We start from the raw sequence: 19,599 nt of genomic DNA, 5'->3' as shown, positions 1-19,599 counted from the left end.
CCTCAGGTCATATAGGGGTCATATAGAGACGTGAGTAAAGGGAGTTTTCTACTTCAGGCCTGAGGAATCCTGGCCATTGACCTGGAAGCACAGGTCAGCAGAAGTCAATTATCACCAACCAGGAGACTAGAGCATTCCCCATGCTGCACCAGGGTCCTTACATGTGCTCTGGGTACCTAAAGACATGGTCTTAACCTTCATGAATAAGTAGTATGCCCATAGTTTAGTGTGAAATAATAAATTAATAAGCATTAAGTCACTCCTAGGTGCCAGGCAATGTACTAAATACTGGGGATTCAAAGACAAAAATTAAGTTCTTGCCTTGGGGTACCGACATCCTATTAGGGGAGAGAACATGGGCATGTCCATATATATGGGGGAGGGACAGTCAAAGGGAGCCCAAGCCCTGGATCCCCCCAGAGCATGTACAGTGTTCACAGTCTGCTGCCAGCCCACGGGGGAGGATGGGAAGAGGGAATGACTTGCAATGGATGGCTCTACTCCCCAATTCAGAGCATGTGCATGGATTTTTCATGTTTCTGGTCCCTTTACCAGTAAAGAAGGGGAGCCTTTTGGTTGGCTTCTCCTCCTGTGGCAAGAGGACTGGAATCAATGAGAATTGGAGAGCAGGGCCCTTACAGTCACTGACCTTTCCAGAAGTCCCCATACTCTGTATGCTCTGAGGCTGGGGCTCCCACTGAGGGAAAGGGAAGGAATAAGCATTTGTTAAACACCTACTTGCACCAGCACTGTGCTAAGCCCTTTACAAATCTGTTATCTCATTTATCCTGGCAACAACCCTGGGAGGTAGGTGTTATTATAATCCCCATTTTACAGTTGAGGAAACTGAGGCAGAATAGTTGTGATTCATCTAGGGTCACACAGGCAGGATTTGAATTCAGGTCTTCTTGACTCCAGGTCCAACACTCTGCCCACTGCTAGCTGTCATTAACCAGGCTCCCATGAACAGAATTCATACGAATTCATAAAAATTAATACAAGTTAATTAGGAGCAGGAAAGGTGCTGGTAGAACTGGGGGGATTGGGAAGGACTTCATAGAGAAGCACTGAATTTGGTCTCAGACTAAATCAAGACCTGACTCTCCTGTCTATTCCCAGTATGACCTTGGACAAGTCAATTTGCCTATTTTGGGCCTCAGTTTCTCTAAAAACTGAAGGACTTGGATTAGGTCAAGGTTCTTAACTTGGGGTTCCTGAGGTCCATGGATAGGTTTCAGAGGGCCTGTGAACATGGATGGGAAAAGAATGACATTTTCACTAATCTCTCATTGAAATTTATCATTCCCTTTAAATGTGAATGTAGACAATACACCTCAGTAGTATTAGCAGGACCTGTGATTTTGTCAATAATAGAATTAAAAGATATCTATATAGGAAGCTAAGTGGGGTGATGGATAGAGCACTGGACCTGGAGTCAGGAAGACCTAAATTCACATCCAATCTCAGTCATTTACTAGAAATGTGACCCTGGGCAAGTCACTTAACCTATCTGCCTCAGTTTCCTCATCTGTAAAATGAGGATAATAATAGCATCTACCTCCCAGGGTTGTTGTAAGGATCAAATGAAATAATTGTAAAGGGTTTAACACAGTCACTGGCACATAGTATCATATAAATTTTAGATATTGTTTATTATTATTATTATATTACAGTTGAAAATGAATTGGATGTCCAAACTGACATATGTCAAACACCACCTTGCTGATTGATATTCTTATTCTAGCTAAGCAACAACAGCTTTCATGTTAATGTAGCTTTTTAAAAAATTAAATTTGTTTAGCTTACCTGTATTTTAAATGTATTATTTAATGAGTTAATAGAGGAGAGCATATGTCCCAAATTTAATATCTTGATAACTGTATTTTGGTATAATTGGTTTCCTTGGTAATCCTATACATTTTATTTAAAAATTTTAAAAACAGTTTTTAGAGAAGGAGTCTGTTCATAAGTACTGCCTAGTGGGTTCAGGACACAAAAAAGGCTTAGCACCCCTGGGCTAGATGAGTCCTCAGATCTATTCCAGCTCTAAATCCAATGACCCTAAATTGCATCAGGAGACTGTCTTGGGCCACCTTGGTTTGTCTGCCTCTTTTCTCTCTTTGCTTCTCCCATTTTCATCATATGTCTCATTCAGGACTACATGCCCACTTTTTAATGCTAATTCAATTTTTCAGAGAAAATTTTGAAGGTTCTAAGAGCTCCTAAAATACTTTTTTTTTCAGTCCACATCATTTTCATAAGTCTTCTGACATTTACCAGCACTTTATGTGATGATGGATTTGATAGCAGTCACCTTTGGGAGCCTTGAAAAGGCATAATAGGAATACTGAGGAACTTATCTTCCAAAACTCTGGGGGTTACTTGAGGTAATGGAAGGGAAAGACCAGCCAGGGACCTAGAGTGATTCCTTCAACCTTTAAGGCCTATAAGCTAAGAATTGTTCTTTGGCCTCCTTAGCAGTTAGGTGGAGAGAGGAGACAGTGAAACAAATCAAAGCCCTGAGTATGGGGTCAGACCCAAGTTCAAATCCATTTTCAGACATTTACCAGCTATGTGACCCTGAGCAAGTCACTTAACCTCTATTTTCCTCAATTTCTCCATCTGTAAAATGTGGACTGTAATAACACCTCTCTCAGGATTGTCATGATGATCAAATGAGATAACATTTGTAAAGTGCTTAGCACAGTGTCTGAAACATAATAGATGCTTAATGAATATTTGTTCTCTCCTCACCCCCACCCCCATCTGAAAGCCAGCTCTCATAAATGGATGGTAGCCTAGGAGTAACCTAGAGAGGCAGTTTGAAAGGAGGAACCAGTTGGGAAGCAAGAAACTTAGGCTCCAAGCCCTGGTCTAATAATTTGGGATCATAAATTTTTGTAGTTATAGATAAATAGAGATGAACAGATATAGAGAGATATAGATATATAAAGAGAGAGATGTATCAATAAAGTGATAGTGATGTATAGATGGTAAATATATAGACAGATATAGAGATTGAGAGATATATAGATAGCTATAGAGAGATATAAAGACATTTATAGAGAGAAAAATATTTATATAGAGAGAGATTTAGGGATATAGATGCATAGATGTATAGAGATAGAGAAATATGGAGATATAAAGAGATATATGGATATAAATATATAGCAGGGATTAGGATTAGAGTTTTCTGACTCTGCCATGAAGGCAATCCTCTTACTCCACAGTCCAGCTAGTTATTCCAACTCTAGGACCAAAAATCTAGAGCTGAAAGGAATAAAAAAAAATTACCTATTTTTATTTTACAGATGAGGAAACTGAGGCCAAGAAAAGTTAAGTGACTTGCCCAAAGTCATACAAGTAATAAATATCAAAAGTGGAATTCAAACTCAGATCCTCTGACTCCAAATCTTGCTGTTTTCATTGAACCAAGAATGAGCTTTATGATATTGGTCCAGTAAGTTTATTCTCTGGATTCTAGTTTCTTCATCTGTAAAAATGAAGGCGTCAAAGTCAAATTTAAAGATAATTTCAACATGATGAAACTAACAAGATGTAATTCTACCAGGAATAAATATAAAATCCTACTTCAGGTTCAAAAATGAAATTGTACACATATAAGATAGAACCTATAGTATATGTAAAAAAAATTAGCAAATCAGTTCCACAAATATGTGTCAGGTACTGTGGTTGGTAGGGGTGTCATTTTACTAGACTTTATTGGATTCTACTGGGAAGTTTAGTTGACTGCAAGTTTGATATGAAAAACCAATGGTGTAACATGACTTCTAAAAAAGTTAACAGAACACTTAGGTGGCATGAACAGAGAAGTATTGTTCCTAGATTAGGAGGGGATAGTGATAATCGTTCTGCTCTGTGTCAGTCAGAACACATCTAGAGTATTATGTTTAAGTCTGACTTGTAGACTGATTGAAAGATAAAGACAAAATTGAATAGAGAAGAAATTGAATTTGGATTTCCAGGTCAGCTTAAAATATCGACATAAAGGGCAATTGGTCTGAGTTGGAGCATTCTTAGCTGAAAAGAGGTGGTAGGAATCTACCTGCTTAGAATCCTACAAATTTCATGAAAAGGACTTCAGGCTAACATGGAAGGGAAAGGGAGAAAACTGCCTCCATTTTTCTGCCTAGACAGCTACCATGGAGAGTAGATTCCAAGTAGGATGAGGAGTAGGAGTTGAGAGGCCCAGAAATTCAGCAACAAAATATAAGATAAAAATATGAGAAATGAACAAAGTATAAAAAATGAGCAATAAAATCCATGACTTGAGAGGGTTATACATAGATGTATAGTAACAGTCTGAGTAACAATCAGGGTGAATGAGAGATCAGTATGCAAAGAGGCAAACATTTTAAAATGCATTATTGATATTTTCTAGTTTTTATATCATTGTCACTTCCAATAAATCCCTTGGGCTGGTCAAATCCCCTCCTATAAAAAGAAAAACAGGAAAGCAAAACAAACTGGTAGAGACCATGACTGGAGGTGTGTGTGCAACAATCTCTACTTCTCTGCTTAAAGGAAAGAAGTCTATATCATCATTTCTCTGGAACCAAGATTATACTTTGTATCTCATCTGACTTCTTTTAGTATCTTTTTCAATGAAATATTGCCGTCATTATTTATGTATATGTATTTATATATAAGTATATTTGTATGTGGATATATGTATAATATATATACACAAATATATGTATGTGGGTATATGTATAATATATATACACAAATATATGTATGTGGGTATATGTATAATATATATACAGATATATGTATATACATACACACATATATGTATTTGACTTTGTCCTACTGTTTTTCTCTCTGAATCGATTTAAGTCTCCTCAAAATTCTCTGAATTCTCTTTTTCGTCATTTCCTACAGTGTAATAATAATACATAGCCCTTTAAGTTTTGCTAAGCACTTTCCAGACATTATTTTATTTTATTCTCACAACAATTCTGGTAGGTAGGTGCTATTATTATTCCCATAGATCTGAAAGATAGCTTTTCCTTGCTCCCTAAATTTGTTTATGATGTGACCTTTAATTACTAGGTTATAAATCAGTTTGGAGCTCATCTTGGTTTACGGTTTAAGCTGTTGATCTAGACCAAATTCCTGAGATTACTATCTTGTTTTTCTCATCAGTTTTTGTGAAATAGTATGTGCTTCCCCCAGTAAGTAGAATCTCTGGGTTTATTGAACTCTGTTTGCTTCTACATATTGTATAGCTTATATGCTCCCCTCATCAGTCTTTTTTTTTTACTGTGTATATTTCATATTATTTTATTATTTACTTAGTATTTATATTAACATAACTTACTGTATTTATAATCTTCCTTATGTTGAACCAACCCTGAATTCCTGGCATAAACCTAACTCGATCTTAGTGTATAACATTTCTTATATGTTTTTGTAGCCTAGGTGTTAATTTTTACTTATGTTTTTTAATCAGTAATCATTAAGAATGTTGTTCTGGGGCAGCCAGGTAGCACAGAAAGTAAGAGCACTGGCCCCAGAGTTGGGATGACCTGGGATCAAATCCGGGCTTAGACACATAGCACCAACCCAGAAACACCTGGCCATGTAACCTTGAGCAAGTTACTTAACCCCAATTGCTTAAAAAAAAAAAAAGAATGTTGTTCTGTGATTTTCTTTCTTTGATTTGTCTCTACCTAGTTGAAGTATCAAGACTACATTTGTGTTAATAAAAGAGATTGGAAGGGTGACTTATGGTAAACAATTTATGTAATATTGGAATTAATTGTTCTTTGAATGTTTGATAGAATTCACTTGTAAATCCATTTGGTCCTGGAGGTTTTTTTCCCCCTTTGGGAATTTATTTGTGACTTTTTCAACTTCTTAACCTGAGACTGGGTTATTTAAATAGTAGGCTTCTTCTTTTGTTAATCTGAGTATTACCTGTTTTCTAAGTATTTATTTCCTATTGTTTTGTTAGTATATGGTTGGGCAACCTTGTTTCTTATAATTTCCTCTTCAACTGTTGTGAGTCCTTTTTTACTTTTGTCATTATTTGGTCTTCTTATTTCTATTTTAATCAAGTTATCTAATTCTTTTCTATTTTTGTTAGTTTTAAAAATCCTAGTTTTATTTACCAATTCAATAGTCCTTTTGTTTTAAATTTTATCAATTTCTTCTTTAATTTTCAGAATTTCTACTTTGCTATCTAGTTGAATCTCATAAATTTTGGTATGTTGTTTCATTATAATTTTCTTTGATGAAAGTTTCTGTTTCTATAATTTGTTCTTTGATTCACTGATTCTTTAGGATTATGTTGTTTAGTCTCCAATTAAAAAAAATCTTTCTTTAGAACCCTTGATTGAAGAAAATCTCATTGTATTGTGAACAGTAAGTGGTATCTTCAGTATTTCTGCTTTTCTACATTTTTGGTGAGAATTTATGCCCCCAAAACATTAAGTTTTGAGAAAGGAGTACAACTGAGAAGTGAGTAAATTTCTGTATGTTCCTGTTTAGAAGTTGCCAGAGATCTGTTACCTCTCATTTTTCTAAGGTTCTATTCAAGTCCTTTCTTTCTTTCTAATTTATCTTTTGATTAGATTTATCTAGTACTATAAAGGATACATTAATTTCCCTCACTATTAACATTTTACTATCTATCCCTCTAATCTGATTAACTTTTCCTGTAAGTATTTAGATGCTAGGCTATTTGGTACATATAGTCATTACTAATATTGATTAATCCTAGGTACCAGTTGATCTTAGGTGGCCAGTGATGATCACAGGTACAACATGTTAAAAGGATAGCTAGATAGAACTTTCTCTGAAGAAGATCAAGGGGGCTTAGTGACTTGGGAATGGAAAAAAACATTTTTTTTTTTTCTATTTCACAGCATTCCTTTTTCATAGATTCAGAGGTAGGAAAAGATCTTGAAAGCTGATCTGGGCCATCCTTGTATCTTTAAGCAGGGATAACTGTACATACTTTAAAAAATTACAATGCAGAAAATTCCCTTAGAGTTCCTATGGATCAAAAATAAGTCTCTCCTGATTTGATTTGAATTTGCTGCTTCTTGTTTTCTACCTAAAAGGAACCAGTAAGGAACTGATCACCTTTACTTTTTCCCATCCAAGAGTTATTGCCTATGCTAGGAACCTACCAAAGTTCTTCCCCTCCTCCACTCCCCCACTTCAACTAAAATCTTCTCTACCTTTGACTTGAGCACTACAAAGTGAAAAGAGGATCCTGTGTATTGTGTCCCATAGAGAGGTTTCTCTCCAGAGATGCTTTTGTAGCAGTTTAAATCTTTTCATTGCTTTGCCTTTTAATTAGCCAAGGGAGTTGCAGCTCAACCCGTGTCCTTGCCAACTTTTTAAAGAAAAGTCATTGGATGTTATGGTTTTCCCCCATTTACCTCTCCCAGTACTACCCATTCCTTTTGTTAGGAAATCACAAGAACCGACTCTCTTGCTTGTCTTAGAAGCATCGGCACTGACATTCCCCTAGACTGAAGCAAGGACTTTCAAGGGCTTTTTAGCTCAGAGACCCTTGGGAACCAGCATGGCAACACACTAGTCTCCAGTATATGACAGTCTGCTGTTGTCCTTTATTGGAAGGAGGCCAATACATGGGGAGTGGATGGAGAAGATAATTATGACTTTAGCTTACATTACTTTTGGATGCAAGAGATCATTTTTATCTGTACTAGCTCAGCTCCCCTCATGGGTCTGCTACAGAATTAGATCTGAGAATCCTTTGCTTACTGAGGATTGGGAGAAAAGGGTTTTTAGTATCAAGGGAGCCTGCCTCTTGTCCTAGAGGGACCTTGTTCCGGATGCTTCATAGATACTTAATCCCAGTGAAATGAGAGGCCCCAGGAGTTCCTTTCCTTCCTTCCTCAGACATTGCCCTATCTCTGCATTCCATGATGTGGGCCCTGGGGTAGCTGGCCGGTTGAAATCAAATCCTTCATCACTCATGGTTCATTGTATGTTATTTTTCTCTATCTTTCCCCACCCCCTTGCCATTTTGTTAACTCTCCTTCAGGGAGATTGTATAATTTTACTTATTCTCATTTGCCCCAGTTGTAACTTCTCCTCTTTGCCCTGGTCCAGTGACTTATCCCAAGTGTGAGGGTGGAGGAGAAAGAGAGAGAGAGAGAGAGAGAGAGAGAGAGAGAGAGTTTCTTTCCCTGAGATTTCTCCAGCCTCACAATTTATACTCAGTTTTTGGCAGCCTTGAGTTGATACACAGGGGTCATTTCTCCCCACACTGGGTCTCAGAGTAAACCCACCAGGATGCAATAACCTTTATTTACCAGGTTCTTTTCTCTGACTTGGCTGTGATTCTGCTTATCATTCCTCAAGCCATATCTATATATTGACTGGGTTTTTGTTTGTTCGTTCATTTTTTGCTGTCTTTCCTTCTGGTCTTAGTCTGGCTTTTCTTTCTCCAGTGGCTTGGTCATACTCTGTTTTATGGCTTTGCCTTACCCTTCAGTGAGGTCATTTCTCTGGCAATAGAGTTCTTTGTTATGACATTCAGTAATTACCCTCAATAACTTTTCCTCCTTGATCCAGGCCTGTAGGGAATGACAATATTCCACCCCTTCCCTTAGTTTCATGGGTTTCCATATTCCCCTTCCCCCAAATCACAAATCCATTTGAATATTTGAAGGAACTCTCAGTGTGGAAACTAAGCACCCTCACCCCCACCCCAACCTCATGCAGATCTGTAGGGTAACACTATGGTGGAGACTCTCATTGTTAAATGAGCAACTTCTCTGTCATCTATCTGTCTGTCTGTCTATCTATCTATCTATCTGTCTCTGTCTGTCCATCTGTCCGTCTGTCCATCTGTCTATCTATCTAATACACCGCCTTTGACCCTCAATGACAAAGCCTTGCAAACTGCTATTTGAGCAGTTCTCAGATTGAGCACGAAATTGAATATATTTTTGGATGTCCCTCCTAGAAGAGTAAGAGTGGGGTTGGAGTTGAATCAAATATTCAGAACCAAGTGGACTAGGACCTGTACATCTCATTGAATCATTAAAAACCATTGTGTGAGAGACTAGTTCATACCCTAAGCAATTTGTATAAAAGATTGGAATAAATGGGGTATGTACTTGTGAGGAGCAAAGAGAGGACTGAACTGTGTAGGATGTGTTTGTCCTTCGTTTTTGAAGAGGACCATGGCATCAGGGAAATGATGACATAACTTGTGGTTGACTTTGATTTGAGTGAGGGAGGGCTGTACAAGGTCAGCAGCCTCAGTTTCTCCTCCAGAACCATCTGGATCCAGTGAACAGATATTCATCAGGATGATTGGAGATGCAATGGGAGATCCTGACTCTTTTAGGTTGAGGCCTTTTCACATCACTTTGAGTGATATAATACCCATTCAGTGAATAGGCCTCTTTAAGAAGTGAATCAAGGAATGGTCCCTTTAATTAGAAAAAAAGAAAAAAATCAATCTGGGAGGGGAAGACCCTTAGGCTTCCTATTTCAAAGAGAAACAGTTACCATTGACATTCTCTTTAAGCCAGGAAGGCCCAAAATGCAGTCAGAAAGTGGAGCTTGGGCAGGGACCTATTGTGGTCCAATCCATGAGCTTCAGAGTGAACTGGGATTAAAGTTTTGAGAAGATTAAAGTTTAAAGAAAGAAGGAAGGAAGGAAGGAAGGAAGGAAGGAAGGAAGGAAGGAAGGAAGGAAGGAAGGAAGGGAGGAGTCTAACCAGTAAACCCCAAGTTAAGTGGGCAGCTGCTGGCCATCAAAATTTTCCTTCCTTTGGAGAGAAGAAGAAGAGGGAGAGGGAGAAGACAAGCTGAGTTACTCAACTAGCTGGGTCCCCATTCAAGCAGCTCCATCTACTCACAGATTGTATTTGTCCTTTGTTTTCGAAGAGGACCATGGCATCAGGGAAATGATGACGTGACTTGTAGTTGACTTTGATCCGAGTGAGGGAGGGCTGTGCAAGGTCACCAGCCTCACTTTCTCCTCCAGAGCCATCTGAATCCAGTGACCAGTCCTGATGAATACCTGGTCACTGTGCAAATATGAAAGATATCAAGGAGGGTCAATGGTCCCAGGCATCTCAGAGGAGAGGATCAGATTAAGGAAAGCCCAAAAGAAAACATCATCTCTTTGCCCAATTTCCCCTCCAAAGATTCTGTAATATAATGTTTTCAGTCAACTGAATTTTACCTCAACTCCAAAGAGGTCAGGGAAAAACTAGATATAGATATATAAACCTATGCATAAGTGTCAGGTATTTTCCTATCTGGGGCAGCTGAGAGATGCAGTGGATAGAATGCTTGACCTGAAGTGAGAAAATCAGAAAATCTCATCTTCCTGAGTACAAATCTGGCTTTAAATACTGAAATAGCTGTGTGACCCTGGGCAAGTCATTAAACCCTGTTTGCCTTAGTTTCCTCATTTGCAAAATGAGTTGGAGAAAGAAATGGCAAACCACTCTGGTATCTTTGCCAAGAAAATGCCAAATGGGATTAGAAACAGTCAGACAGAACTGAAACAACTGAACCACAATAAATTTCCTTGGAGGTAATGTGACTGTACTCAGAACTTTTCATCTTAAACTCCCAAAAACTGAAGATGAGGGAACCAAGTGGAATTTAGCTATTGTATTACATCATGGGTTTAAAAGGAGTTAATTATTGTAGCAGGATGTTATAATGGGTAGTCAGGATTGTTTCAAAACAGAAACAAACTTTCTTGCAGTATCTGGCACTATCTGTTTTAAAAGTGTAGTAGGGGAGACTACAGTAATGGAAATTGTGAAGGGAAGAGATAAGATAAGCAATAATGATTGAGAAGGATAAGTCAGAAGATATGGAGAGGAAAGGGAGTAAAAGAAATGAAAGAAACTTACAAGGACTGGCAGCTAGCTTTCCATCAGAAAAGAAGGTAAAGATTTACAATGGGGTTACAAAAGCTGTTTGGCTCCAGATGCTGGTCATACTCATGAGAAAAGAAGCCTTTCTAGTAAGTTCTGGGTTGAGGGAAGCAGCTTTGTCTAGGCTTCTCAAAGACTTTCATCATTAAATAAGTGACAGGGTAACCAGTAAGTGCTGGAAGCACCAGGCCTTCAACTGGCCTATTTTAATCCCATGCAAGGAAAGACTGGCTCAGTTTATAGTATCTCTAGCAATCATAGGATTGTTGTGAGGACCAAATGATTAATATATGTAAAACCATTTGCAAACGTGGATGGCTGGCCTCATTTTGTTTGATCTATATAGATCATTTCAGATCGAAAAACTCACCCTCATTTGTCTATATGAACAATATCCTAAGGTTTTTCCTTTTCCTACATCTCTGTGTTATATGGATTTTTGATCTGAAGCATCTTTAGCCATGTATAACTTTGTTCCAGTGTTTTTCATCTTAAAACAGATTCCATTAGTGGGGGCTCAGTGAATTTGCTACAGTTAATCAGATGAGAACTTGATAAATTCCCTGGAAACCTTCAGCAGATACACTTTAAAAGATTCAGCACAATCGGTTTATCCTGTAATTAGAAGATTACAGCTGTGATACCATCAAAGGAAGTGAGACTGTATGTCTGCCTCTTTCTAAGGAATGGTTATGAGGCTACCTCTTAGAAGGGAGTAAGCCTTGTGTCAAATGCCAGTGGCAGGAAAGGTCTGGCCTCATTTTTAAGAACTAAGAAATTTCTCTCAGCTATGAAACTTGGGAAAATCTCTCCAGTTGGCTGGCATTGAGTTCTCAGCATGCATGGTATACTGGAAAGAGCTCTAATCTTCAAGTCAGAATGGTCAAGGTTGAGTCTTAGTACCAACACTTACCACTATCTGACCCTAGGCAAGTGACTTAGAATTTAAGCATTGGAGAGGACCTCACAGCCTACCCAGTCCAGCCTCTACCTGATGAGATCCCTACTATAATGTCCCCAATGCTATCCAACTGCTTCCTGAAGCCCTGCAGAATAAAAAGGAACCAAGGACTATTTGATGCAGCTCATTATAACTTTGGGATAGACTGTTAAACTTTTCCTTGGATCAAGCCTGAAATCTGAGTCTTTACCTCCTACCAATTGATGCTGGTCTAATTACTCTTTCACATGATGCCCCCTCACATTTTTAAAGAGAGGTATCATGTTATCATGGACTACTATGTTGTTCAGTAGATAGAACAGTGGATTTAGAGTCAGGAAGTCCAGAATTCAAATATGACCTTGGGGCACTGACTAGGTGTATGATTCTGAGCCAGTCACTTATCTTTTGTTAAAATTAAACAGGGATAAAATAATAGCACCTACCTCCCAAGGTTGTTGTGAGGATAAATTGAGATGATACTTATAAAGCACAATGCCTGGCATGTAGTGGGTGCTACACAAATACTAGCTATGCTGATGATAATGATGATGTCTCACCACCCACTCCATTTTGTTTTTTTCCAGGCTCAACATTCCCAATTCCTTCCATGGATTCTTTTATGGCATGTTCCCCAGGCAGTCTTCCAGTTTGTCTCTTTCTTTCCCAAAATATGCTGCTTGCAGTGGAACACAACAGCTCAGATGTGGCCCAAAAGGGGCAAACTATAGAATATTATTACCTCCTATGTTCTAAATAGTATTTTGATGTTGTTGTTCCATTCTTTCAGTTGTATCTGACTCTTTGTGACCTCATTTGGGTTTTTCTTGGTAAAGAGACTGGAGTAGTTTGCCATTCCCTTCTCCAGCCCATTTTACAGATGAGGAAACTGAGTCAAACAGGCTTAAGTGACTTACCCAGGGTCACACAGCTAATAAGTATCTGAAGCTGGATTTGAACCAGGTCTTCTTCACTCCAGGTCTGGTGCTCTATCCACTGAGCTGCCTAGCTGCCCTCTAAATAGTCAAAATGGCATTAGCTTTGGAGCATGCAGTATAATAATGTTGTTTCATACTGAGCTTGCAGTCCACTCAAATTCCAAGGTCTTTTTCCTAGGCACTATTGTTTCCCAGGCACATATCTGTCATTCTCTGTTTCCGAAATGAACCTTTTTAAACCCAAGTATAGAACTTCATACTTGGCCTCTTTCAGTATCATCTAACTTAATTCAGCCCATTGTCCTTGCCTGTCAAGATTTTGAAAAATCTGAACCCTATCATTCAATGTTGTTAATGTTGTTACCCCCTTCCCCAAGCTTCCTTTTATTTGTCAACTTGATAAGGATGAAATGCATGCCTTTATTTATTTATTTATTTTAAGCAATTGGGGTTAAGTAACTTGCTCAAGGTTACACGGCCAGGTATTTCTGGGTGGGTGCTAAGTGTCTGAGCCTGAATTCGATCCCCAGGTCATCCCGACACTGGAGCTGGTGCTCTTACTCGTTGTGCTACCTGGCCACATGCCTTTATTAATATTCATTAGCAAAAAGCTCTGAACAGCACAGGCCCATGAACAGATTCCTAAACTCAAATTGATGTTAACCCATCATTCGGAGTCTGTCATTCCACAGACTCCAAATCCACACAATGGTACTATAATTCTGTCCACAAGGACAGCACAAGAGCCAAAAGCTTTGCTAAAATCTATATCTACTGTATCTATAGTATCTTCTGATTTACCAGTCTAGTTCAAGCTGTCAACAAAGGAAAAAAGATTAATCTGGCATAATTTGTTCTAGATGAAATTGTTAATCACTGCTTTCCTTTCTCATTATTCTCAAATTGATGTCTTTTTTTTTTGGAGGGGGGAAGGCAAGGCAATTGGGGTTAAGTGACTTGCCCAAGGTCACACAGTTAGTGAGTGTGTCAACTGTCTAAGGCCAAATTTGAACTCAGGTCCTCCTGAATCCAGGGCTGGTGCTCACTGTGCCATCTAGCTGCCCCTCAAATTGACCTCTTAATGACTTCTAGTAGTTTGTTTAGAAGTCAGACTCAATAGTGTGTTGATCTAGAGTTTGTAGATTTTTTTTTCCCTTTTCGGGGCTGCTCAGCCACCTTTGGCATCTAGCTGGTCACCCAACTCTCATTGGTGGCTCCAAGAAGCTGTAGTATGTCCAGCGGGCACAGCCCAGTAAAACCAGACAAGCTAAACCAGGTGGAAGGTAACTGACAGATCTCAAATCCGTTGGTGAGTCAGGGGAATGTCTACCCCAAGATGTGAAGACTTCCTTTGGTGGAATGGGTGGATGAGAAGAGTTTGTTCCAATGGCCATGAAGGCAGCTGAAGTAAGCGCTGTGGAGTGCTTAGAGCTTGGTCAGACATTAAAGACGTGGACGTCATCCATTGCATCCTGAGTGATAACCAGTCATCTTGACTTTTATCTTGAGACCAGACTTCAATGACTCTGGAAGAGAGAGTGAGGCTGAAGACTTTGTGCAACTTTGCCTCACTTAAATTCAATTTATGGGCAAGTCAAGGCATCGTCTCATGACGTCATTGGTCCTCGTCCAAAATGAAGACCAAACAACAACAACTTTGGAGAAGTCTTGCTTAGACTTCACCACTACTCCAAATTCCAAACCACTCTACCTCCAGGACTGAATTTTAAAACTCTTACAACACGATAGATTTAGAACCGCAAAGGAACTTAAAAGTGCAATCCGCTAATTTTACAGATGAGAAAACCAAGACCTTTCTCTATCACAATCTCCCATCCTTCTACCTCTTCCTCTGCCTCTCTCCTCCTCAACATGCTCTTCATCTCCTTTTTCACCTTTTCTCCTCTGATTGCTCCCTGTTTTCCAAATTTGTAGCTGACCTTCTGTTCTTCACATTTGACATTCCATCTCTTACCTCTGTGTATTTGCATAGGCCATCGGGCACTCCATCCTCATTTCTGGCTCTCAGTTTCCCTAGCTTCTTCCAGACCTCAGTTCAAATACCCCATTCTATAGGAGACCTTTCCTGATCCCTCCTCCCTAATTGCTAATGCTTTCCCTTTCTCAATGAACTTGTATTTCTTTTTTCTCAATAAATAGATTGAGAATCAATCAATAGCTCTCAAGCTCCTTGAGAGCAGGAACTGTGAAATTTTTTATCTTTGAATCCTCAGTACCTAGCAAAGTATGTGGCATATAGTAAGCATTCAATAAAAATGCTTTTTGATGGAAAGAGCAATTCATTTCCAGGTTGACCCTGCCTGAACCACAGCTATTCAATGCCCAGGAGCCTGAAGATCCAAATGTGGTCAGTCTAAGTCCACCAAATTCACCTAAAGGGAAAAAGAGAAAATGGACTAGAGTGGCCACATCACTGCTAGGATTAGCCAAATCCCATCATGAACTATAGTAGGCCAATGTGCTTAGTGGGATAGTAGTTTTGATGTCAGCCTCTGGAGGGTCAGGTTGTTTGCCAACACCTAAGGTTTGGCATGTGATGCAATCACTGAAGTATACAGATGGTGGCACTTTGGAAAGCAAAAACTTATCCTCAGCAAATAGGTGGGTTATACTCTTCTTCTTTTTTTAAAAGCAAAATGATCCAAAGAGCTGTCTAAAGCACATTTTTAAAAATATGTGTAGTGTGAGTGGATTTACTGATTCAGGAGGTAAACAGGGAGGCCCAAATTGCAGCAAAGTGATTGAAAACACACACACACAACCGAATACAAGTCAAGGTTGGTTCTACACGGCTGCTCTCGTGTAGGTTGGGAATCCCTTTGCCCTTTGCTTTGCACTGAGCTTAAAATGATGGGCGGCACAATCAAGTGTGTGAGACTAGTTTAAAGGCCTGGCTAATCCACAGTCGCTGAGCTAGTGCATTCTTTCAAAGGGCCTAGGACTCAATCTCCTGGGCATTTGTCAAGATCATACATGATAACAATAGACGATGGCATTTGAGGACGACAGATTGTGGAGAGACCGGCCCCTTTGTGCTGGCCATAATGTAGCACAAAACTGTAGTTGTGAACAAAAGATATGGCTTTTGTTTATTTCTGAAGGAAATGGAGCCAAGTTCTCTAGCTTTTTTTCCAGTGTTCTCTACCCAACCCAGCCTCTATAATTTGCATAGAACAAGAGAGGAATGATGTGAGGGCTGAAAACAACCTCTCCATGAAAGCTTCACTTAGCCCTTTGGCAGTCTACTGAAGTGGAGGCCCGGGAATATTTGCTCAGACCAGGGGGTATGATAAGAAGTAAAAGGGATTTCTGATCATAACTGAAAAATGAGCCAGAGGAAGTGGTAAAAAGAGCAGGAACAGGTCCAAAGAACTGCACAGCATTAGCCTGGGGTGATGCTAACTTTTGCCCAGTCTCCTTGCTTGGTGTGGTGGTTTGTTAAACTTATTTGTTATTCAGTTGTGTCTGACTCTTGACCCCATGTGGGATTTTCTTGACAAAGATACTGGAGAGGTTGGTTTACCATTTCCTTCTCCAGTTTAAATGAGGAAACTGTGAAATGACTTGCCCAGGGTCACACAGCTAGTAAAGGTCTGAGGTCAGATTTGAACTCATGAAGATGAGTCTTCCTAACTCCAGATCCAGCACTCTAACCATTGCCCCACCTAGCTGTTCCCATGAAATCTAAGTCACTAAAAGAGCTTCAACTGTCCCTTGCCAGACAGGTTTACTAGCCACTGGGACCCAGCAGATGGTAGCAGAGAGCAGCAGATTATCCTAAAGGGTTTAAATAGATTAAAAACCAGTGGATGGTAATGGAGAACAATTCAGTCACTACAAGACCAGCAGAGATACCTGCATAGTAGAAATATAATTAAGCTGAGGGTAGAGTGGAGACCCCTGACTCAGGGTCCAGTAGAGACCAGCACAGTGATGTCACCAGAGGACATCAGAACTTTACAACAGTAGAAGTGTCTGGTCACACTTGCCCTGTGTGTGTGCCCTGGCCACAGGGGTTCTTGGGGCATGCACCTCTTTATTCATGCTCCTTGGACATCTGTATTTCCTGTGTATATTTCCTGAGAACACTTATTCTTTATGGGAGTACTCTCCATTGTGATTCCTAGTCATGCAGGCTTTCTGTGTGTGCAGTTGGTGGTATAGTATTCAGTAGGACTTTTGTTGTTGTTCAGTCATGTTTGACTCCTTATGACCCCATTTGGGGATTTTCTTGGCAAAGATACTGGAATACTTTGTCATTTCCTTCTCTATCTCATTTTGTAGATGAGGAAACTGAGGCAAACAGGGTGAAGTGACTTGCCCAGGGTCACACAGCTAGTGTCTGAGGTTGGATTTGAGCATAGGAAGATGAGCCTGCCCCTCTAACCATTGCACCACCTAGCTGCCCCTACTCAGTAGGATAATGTATCCCACTTATTCTTGGGGAGATATTTCTTGTTGCTTAATTTGCTATACTGTTTGATTAATGTCTTTTGCTTTGAAGTAATGTTTTGAAATCTGGTTGACTAGTAAAAGTAAATTCATTCATGGAGGCTCATGGAGTTGTGGTTTTCAGGGAGCACTGAGTGTCCTCAACCTGGAATAGCTTTTAGGCAGTAGATGTGTGATGGGGAGTCTGAGTGAACATTCAGTGAGTTTTGGAGATTAGAGCACATGAGTAAAATGCTTGGTCAGTTATTCGATATCATATGTTCTCCCTTCCAGGGAATTTGCTCTTCCCTAGCTTGGCTGAGCTGAGGCAAAGTAGGGTCTTTGTTGGGAAAACATTTGTCTTTCCCTTTGAAAAGCAGAATGATCTTTGTGACAGTTTGAGCCCTCAGAGATAGCACTGGTTAGAGAGGCTTCCAATTAGATGAATGCAGGGGATTCATTTGCACCTCCCTGGAGGAAGGATGAGTCCCAGCTGATAGGTAGGAGAGCTCCCAAAGGGCAAGAGACACAAGCTCAAAGGAGGTTTCAAATGATGGAGAGAATGCTAGATGAGAAGGCCAGAGAAAAGGACTCCAGTTCTGGTTCTGACTCTCTGGACCCCAGTTTCTTTATTTTATTAAATGAGGGGGTTGGGTTTGGTGATTTCTGGGGTCCCTTTTGGCTTTAAAGTGGAATGTTTTTGTGTTGTGGTTGCTGAGGCAAGACAGGCAGGAAAAGACGTTTTGGAGAGAAATAGTTTAACTCGGTTTCCTGTTAGTGTTTCAACAAATGATATAAAACAACATGTTAGATTGAATTGTTCAGTCATTTCAGTAGTGTCTGACGCTTCATGACACCTTTTAGGGTTTTCTTGGCAAGTAGTGGTTTGCCATTTCCTTCTCCAGCTCATTTTACAGATGAGCAAACTGAGGCAAACAGGGTTAAGTGACTTGTCCAGGGTCACTTCACTAGTAAGTGTCTGAGGCTGGATTTGAACTCGGATCCTCCTGACTTTGGGCCCAGCATTCAATCCACTATACCACCTAGCTACCCTAAAAAAGCAGCACCACTACCACCAAAAAAAAAAATTCCCACAATTCGAGTTGCTTCCACTTAGCACAGACCTGGGCTCAGCAAGTAGCTAAGTAATTTTAGAATAATTAGCCTAGTGCTTGGTCCTAAAAGAAAGTTGAAAGAAGAACCTTTGTTAAACTATGATTATGGATTCAACTGACTGTGCTGCTTATATGGAGATTATAAAATACCAGTGGTGTGTTGGTAACAACCAATTTTCCGGGGAAAATGTACACCTGACACACTTTTTTTTTTTTTTTGCACAGGGGAAGGCAGGACAATTAGGGTTAAGTGACTTGCCCAAGGTCACACTGCTAGTAAGTGTTAAGTGTCTGAGGCTGGATTTGAACTCAGGTCCTGACTCCAGGTCTGGTGCTGTATTCACTGTGCCACCTAGCCGCCCCAGTTCAGTACTTTTAAAAAAAAATTAATTAAATTTATTTTTTGCTACATTTGTCTTCTTCCCTCCCTCCCCACCCCATTTGGCACAGATACATATATATGTGTATGTATGTATACATATATACATAGATGTATATATGCATGTACATACACATACACACATGTAAAACCAGGCTATTCATATTTCTTTTTATCAGTTCTTTCTCTGGAGGCGGAGGGCATCTTCCTTTATAGGTCCTTTGTAGCTGATTTGAGTGTTTATAATACTCAAAATAACTTAGTCATTACAGTTATTCTTTGAACACTATATCTGTTACTGTATACAGTGTTCTCTTGGTTCTGCTCATTTTTGTCTTCATTATTTCATGCAAGTCTTTCCTTGTTTTTCTAAAATCGATTTCCTCATCCTTTCTTACAGCGCAGGAGTATTCCATCACAATCATGCCACAACTTGTTCAGCCATTCCCCAATTGATGGACACTCCCTCAATTCCCAGTTCTTGGCTGCCACAAAGAGGGCTGCTATAAATATTTTAGAGCATAAAGGTTCTTTTTCTTTTTCCTTGATCACTGTGGGAAACAGACCTAGTAGCATTATTGCTGGCCAAGGGGTATACGCACTTTTATAATTCCAGATTGCTCTTCAAAATGGTTGAAGGCAGATCTACCAACAATGAATTAGTGTCCCATTTCCACATCCCCTCCAACATTTGTCATTTTCTCTTTCTATCATTTTAGCCAATCTGATAGGTGTGAGATGATATCTCAAAGTTTTTAATTTGCATTTCTCTAATCAATAATGATTTAGAGCATTTTTCCTATGACGATAGATAGATAGATAGATAGATAGATAGATAGATAGATAGATAGATAGATAG

The sequence above is a fragment of the Petaurus breviceps genome, unplaced genomic scaffold (assembly GCF_028583685.1).
Source record: "Petaurus breviceps papuanus isolate PSGF00001 unplaced genomic scaffold, PetGlider_PUasm1.0 90808, whole genome shotgun sequence".
In the NCBI taxonomy this organism is placed as follows: Eukaryota; Metazoa; Chordata; class Mammalia; order Diprotodontia; family Petauridae; genus Petaurus; species Petaurus breviceps.
This window is presented reverse-complemented; position numbering follows the sequence as displayed.